Raw genomic sequence first — 7,148 nt, 5'->3', positions numbered from 1 at the left:
CACTATAAGCCTTGCAAGCATTGCAACTAATGAGTTAGTTGCGGGATGATGTATTACGGAACGAGTAAAGAGACTTGCCGGTAACGATATTGAACTAGGTATTGAGATACCGACGATCAAATCTCGGGCAAGTAACATACCGATGACAAAGGGAACAACGTATGTTGTTATGCGGTCTGACCGATAAAGATCTTCGTACAATATGTAGGAGCCAATATGGGCATCCAGGTCTCGCTATTGGTTATTGACCAGAGAGGTGTCTCGGTCATGTCTACATAGTTCTCGAACCCGTAGGGTCCGCACGCTTAACGTTCTTTGACGATATAGTACTATGGGTTATGTATGTTGGTGACCGAATGTTGTTCGGAGTCCCGGATGAGATCACGGACATGACGAGGAGCTCCAGAATGGTCCGGAGGTAAAGATTCATATATTGGATGATATGGTTTGGCCAAGGGGTCACGCCCATGGGGCTATAAGTTGGTGCAAAAGGAGTTTGCGGAGGCCAGGGGGCCAAACGCCGGAGACCCTGGCGTCTGGCCCTGGGCCAGATGCCGAGGCCCATGGCATCTAGGCCAGGCGCCAAGGATTGTGGCGTTTGGTCCTGGAGTCCGAGTGGGAATCTTGCCTTTCGGGCAAAACCGACTTTGAGGAGGCTTTTGCTCCAAGTTTCGACCCCAGGGCTCAACATATAAATAGAGGGGCAGGGCTAGCACCAAAGAAACATCAACAAACACCAAGCCATGTGCCGGCAACCCCGTGCCCTCTAGTTTATCCTCCGTCATAGTTTTCGTAGAGCTTAGGCGAAGCCCTGCGGAGATTGTTCTTCACCAACACCGTCACCACGCCGTCGTGCTGTCGGAACTCATCTACTACTTCGCCCCTCTTACTGGATCGAGAAGGCAAGGACATCACCAAGCCAAACGTGTGCAGAACTCGGAGGTGCCGTGCTTTCGGTACTTGGATCGGTCGAATCGTGAAGACGTACGACTACATCAACCGCGTTGATATAACGCTTCCGCAAACGGTCTACGAGGGTACGTAGACAACACTCTCCCCTCTCGTTGCTATGCATCACCATGATCTTGCGTGTGCGTAGGAAATTTTTGAAATTACTGTGTTCCCCAACAGTGGCATCCGAGCCAGGTTTGATGCGTTGATGTAATATGCACGAGTAGAATAAAAGTGAGTTGTGGGCGATATAAGTCATACTGCTTACCAGCATGTCACACTTTGGTTCGGCGGTATTGTTGGATGAAGCAGCCCGGACCGACATTACGCGTACTCTTATGCGAGACTGGTTTTACCGCCGTGCTATGCACATAGGTGACTAGCGGGTGTCAGTTTCTCCAACTTTAGTTGAACCGAGTGTGGCTACGCCCAGTCCTTGAGAAGGTTAAAACATCATTAACTTGACAAACTATAGTTGTGGTTTTGATGCATAGGTAAGAACGGTTCTTGCTCAGCCCGGAGCAGCCACGTAAAACTTGCAACAACAAAGTAGAGGGCGTCTAACTTGTTTTTGCAGGGCATGCTGTGATGTTATATGGTCAAGACGTGATGAGATATAAGTTGTTGTATAAGATGATCATGTTTTGTTGAAGTTATCGGCAACTGGCAGAAGCCTTATGGTTGTCTCTTTATTGCATAAGATGCAAGCACCAAATAATTGCTTTACTTTATCGCTATGCGATAGCAATAGTTGCAAGAGCAATAGTTGGCGAGACGACCATGTGACGACACATTGATATAGATCAAGATGGTGGAGATCATCGTGTCATGCCGGTGACGATGGAAATCATGATGATGCTTTGGAGATGGAGATCAAAGGCACAAGATGATGATGGCCATATCATGTCACATATTTTGATTGTATGTGATGTTTATATTTTATACATCTTATTTTGCTTAGCTCGACGGTAGCTTTATAAGATGATCTCTCACTAATTATCAAGGTACAGGTGTTCTCCCTGAGTATGCACCGTTGCGAAAGTTCTTCGTGCTGAGACACCACGTGATGATCGGGTGTGATAGGCTCTACGTTCAAATACAACGGGTGCAAAACAGTTGCACACGCGGAATACTCAGGTTAAACTTGACGAGCCTAGCATATAACAGACATGGCCTCGGAACACTGAGACCGAAAGGTCGAGCGTGAATCATATAGTAGATATGATCAACATAGTGATGTTCACCATTGAAACTACTCCATCTCACGTGATGATCGAACATGGTTTAGTTGATATGGATCACGTGATCACTTAAAGGATTAGAGGGATGTCTATCTAAGTAGGAGTTCTTAAGTAATATGATTAATTGAACTTAAATTTATCATGAACTTAGTCCTGGTAGTATTAGCATATCTATGTTGTAGATCAATATCTCGCGTTTAGCTCCCCTGTTTTATTTTTGATATGTTCCTAGAGAAAACTAAGTTGAAACATGTTAGTAGCAATGATGCGGATTGGATCCATGATCTGAGGTCTATCCTCATTGCTGCACAGAAGAATTATGTCCTTGATGCACCGCTAGGTGACAAACCTATTGCAGGAGCAGATGCAGATGTTATGAACGTTTGGCTAGCTCAATATGATGACTACTTGATAGTTTAGTGCACCATGCTTAAACGGATTAGAATCGGGACTTCAAAGACGTTTTGAACGTCATGGACCATATGAGATGTTCCAGGAGTTGAAGTTAATATTTCAAGAAAATACCCGAGTTGAGAGATAAGAAGTCTCCAACAAGTTCTATAGCTAAAAGATGGAGGAGAATATCTCAAGCAGTGAGCATGTGCTCAGATTGTCTGGGTACTACAATCACTTGAATCAAGTGGGAGTTAATCTTCCAGATAAAATAGTGATTGACAGAATTCTCTAGTCATCATCACCAAGTTAGTAGAACTTCGTGATGAACTATAATATGCATGGGATAATGGAAACGATTCCCAAGCTCTTTGTGATGCTGAAATCAACGAAGGTAGAAATCAAGAAAAGCATCAAGTGTTGATGGTAAACAAAACCACTAGTTTCAAGTAAAGGGACAAAGGGAAGAAAGGGGAACTTCAAGAAGAACGGCAAGCAAGTTGCTGCTCAAGTGAAAAAAAAACCCAAGTCTGGACCTAAGCCTGAAACTGAGTGCTTCTACTGCAAAGGGACTGGTCACTGGAAGCGGAACTACCCCAAGTAATTGGCGGATAAGAAGGATGGCAAAGTGAACATAGGTATATTTGATATACATGTTATTGATGTATACTTTACTAGTGTTTGTAGCAACCCCTCAGTATTTGATACTAGTTCAGTTGCTAAGAATAGTAACTCGAAACGAGAGTTGCAAAATGAACAAAGACTAGTTAAGGGTGAAGTGACGATGTGTATTGGAAATGGTTCCAAGATTGATATGATCATCATCGCACACTCCCTATACTTTCGGGATTAGTGTTAAACCTAAAATAAATGTTATTTAGTGTTTGCGTTGAGCATGAATATGATTGGATCGTGTTTATTGCAATACGGTTATTCATGTAAGTTAGAGAATAATTGTTGTTCTGTTTACATGAATAAAAGCTTTTATGGTCATACACCCAACGAAAATGGTTTGTTGGATCTCGATCGTGGTGATACACATTTTCATAATATTAAAGCCAAAAGATGCAAAGTTCATAATGATAGTGCAACTTATTTATGGCACTGCCGATTAGGTCATATTGGTGTAAAGCGCATGAAGAAAATCTATGTTGATGGGCTTTTGGAATCACCTGATTATGAATCAGTTGATGCTTGCGAACCATGCCTCATGGGCAAGATGACGAAGACTCCATTCTCCGGAACAATGGAGCGAGCAACATATTTGTTGGAAATCATACATACTGATGTATGTGGTCCGATGAATATTGAGGCTCACGGCAGGTATCATTATTTTCTGATCTTCACAGATGATTTGAGCAGATATGAGTATATCTACTTGATGAAACACAAGTCTGAAACATTTGAAAAGTTCAAAGAATTTCAGAGTGAAGTGGAGAATCACCGTAACAAAAATAAAAGTTTCTACAATATGATCGCAGAAGTAAAATATTTGAGTTACGAGTTTGGCCTTCAGTTAAAACAATGTGAAATAGTTTCATTACTCATGTCACCTGGAACACCACAGCGTAATGGTGTGTCCAAACGTCATAACCGTACTTTATTTGATATAGTGCAATCTATGATGTCTCTTATCGATTTACCACTATTGATTTGGGGTTATGCATTAGAGATAGCTGCATTCACGTTAAATAGGGACCATCTAAATCTGTTGAGACGACACCGTATGAACTATGGTTTGGGAAGAAACCTAAGCTGTCGTTTCTTAAAGTTTGAGGTTGTAATTCTTATGTGAAAAAAGTTTCAACCTGATAAGCTCAAACCCAAATCAGAGAAGTGTGTCTTCATAGGATACCCAAAAGAAAAATGTTGGGTACACCTTCTATCACAGATCCGAAGGCAAGATATTCATTGCTGAGAATGGATCCTTTCTAGAGGAGTTTCTCTCGAAAGAAGTGAGTGGGAGGAAAGTATAACTTGATGAGGTAACTGTACCTGCTCCCTTATTGGAAAGTAGTTCATCATAGAAATCTGTTCCTGTGACTACTACACCAATTAGCGAGGAAGCTAATGATGATGATCATATAACTTCAGATCAAGTTACTACCGAACCTCGTAGGTAAACCAGAGTGATATCCACACCAGAGTGGTACGGTAATCCTGTTCTGGAGGTCATGTTACTTGACCATGACGAACCTACGAACTATGAGGAAGCGATGATGAGCCCAGATTCCACGAAATGGCTTGAGGCCATGAAATCTGAGATGACATCCATGTATGAGAACAAAGTATGGACTTTGATTGACTTGCCCAAAGATCGGCGAGCCATTGAGATTAAATGGATCTTAAAGAGGAAGACGGACGCTGATAATAGTGCTACTATCTACAAAGCTATAATTGTCGCAAAAGGTTTTCGACATGTTCAAGGTGTTGACTACGATGAGAGTTTCTCACTCGTATCTATGCTTAAGTCTGTCCGAATCATGTTAGCAATTGCCACATTTTATGAAATCTGGCAAATGGATAAACAAAACTACATTCCTTAATGGATTTATTAAAGAAGAGTTGTATATGATGCAACAATAAAGTTTTGTCAATCCTAAAGGTGCTAACAAAATATGCAAGCTCCAGGGATCCATCTATGGACTGGTGCAAGCATCTCGGAGTTGGAATATACGCTTTGATAAGTTGATCAAAGCATATAGTTTTATACAGACTTGCGGTGAAGCCTGTATTTACAAGAAAGTGAGTGGGAGCACTACAACATTTCTGATAAGTACATGTGAATGAGATATTGTTGATCGGAAATAATGTAGAATTATTCTGCAAAGCATAAAGGAGTGTTTTAAAGGAGTTTTTTCAAATAAAAACCTCGGTGAAGCTGCTTACATATTAAGCATCAAGATCTATAGAGATAGGTCAAGACGCTTGATAAGTTTTTTCAATGAGTACATACCTTGACAAGATTTTGAAGTAGTTCAAAATGGAACAGTCAAAGAAAGAGTTCTTGCTTGTTATAAGGTGTGAAATTGAGTAAGACTCAAAGCCTGACCACGGCAGAAGATAGAAAGAGAATGAAAGTCATTCCCTATGCCTCAGCCATAGATTCTATAAAGTATGCCATGCTGTGTACCAGGTCTATTGTATACCCTACACTATTTTTGGCAAGGGAGTACAATAGTGATATAGGAGTAGATCACTGGACAGCGGTCAAAATTATCCTTAGTGGAATAAGGATATGTTTCTCGATTATGGAGGTGACAAAAGGTTCTCGTAAAGAGTTACATCGATTCAAGCTTTGACACTGATCTGGATGACTCTAAGTCTCGATCTAGATACATATTCAAAGTGGGAGCAATTAGCTAGAGTAGCTCCGTGCAGAGCATTGTTGACATACAAATTTGCAAAATACATATGGATCTGAATGTGGCAGACCCATTGACTAAACTTCTCTCACAAGCAAAACATGATCACACCTTGGTACTCTTTGGGTGTTAATCAAATGGCGATGTGCACTAGATTACTGACTCTAGTAAACCCTTTGAGTATTGGTCACATGGCGATGTGAACTATGGGTGTTAATCACATGGTAATGTGAACTATTAGTTTTAAATCACATGGCGATGTGATCTAGATTATTGACTCTAGTGGAAGTGGGAGACTGAAGGAAATATGCCTAGAGGCAATAATAAAGTTATTCTTTATTTCCTTATTTCATGATAAATGTTTATTATTCATGCTAGAATTGTATTAACCGGAAACATAGTACATGTGTGAATACATAGACAAACAGAGTGTCACTAGTATGCCTCTACTTGACTAGCTCATTGATCAAAGATGGTTAAGTTTCCTAACCATAGACATGCGTTGTCATTTGATTAACGGGATCACATCATTAGGAGAATGATGTGATTTACTTGACCCATTCTGTTAGCTTAGCACTTGATCGTTTAGTTTGTTGCTATTGCTTTCTTCATGACTTATACATGTTCCTATGACTATGAGATTATGCAACTCCCGTTTACCGGAGGAACACTTTGTGTGCCACCAAACGTCACAACGTAACTAGGTGATTATAAAGGTGCTCTACAGGTGTCTCCGAAGGTACTTGTTGTGTTGGCGTATTTCGAGATTAGGATTTGTCACTCCGATTGTCGGAGAGGTATCTCTGGGCCCACTCGGTAATGCACATCACTATAAGCCTTGCAAGCATTGCAACTAATGAGTTAGTTGCGGGATGATGTATTACGGAACGAGTAAAGAGACTTTCCGGTAACGAGATTGAACTAGGTATTGAGATACCGACGACCGAATCTCGGGCAAGTAACATACCAATGACAAAGGGAACAACGTATGTTGTTATGCGATCTGACCGACAAAGATCTTCGTAGAATATGTAGGAGACAATATGGGCATCTAGGTCCCGCTATTGGTTATTGACCAGAGAGGTGTCTCGGTCATGTCTACATAGTTCTCGAACCCGTAGGGTCCGCACACTTAACGTTCGTTCATGATATAGTACTATGAGTTATGTATGTTGGTGACCGAATGTTGTTTGGAGTC

This window comes from Triticum urartu, chromosome 1A, assembly GCF_056163025.1.
Source record: "Triticum urartu cultivar PI428250 chromosome 1A, HENAU_Tu73, whole genome shotgun sequence".
In the NCBI taxonomy this organism is placed as follows: domain Eukaryota; kingdom Viridiplantae; phylum Streptophyta; class Magnoliopsida; order Poales; family Poaceae; genus Triticum; species Triticum urartu.
This window is presented reverse-complemented; position numbering follows the sequence as displayed.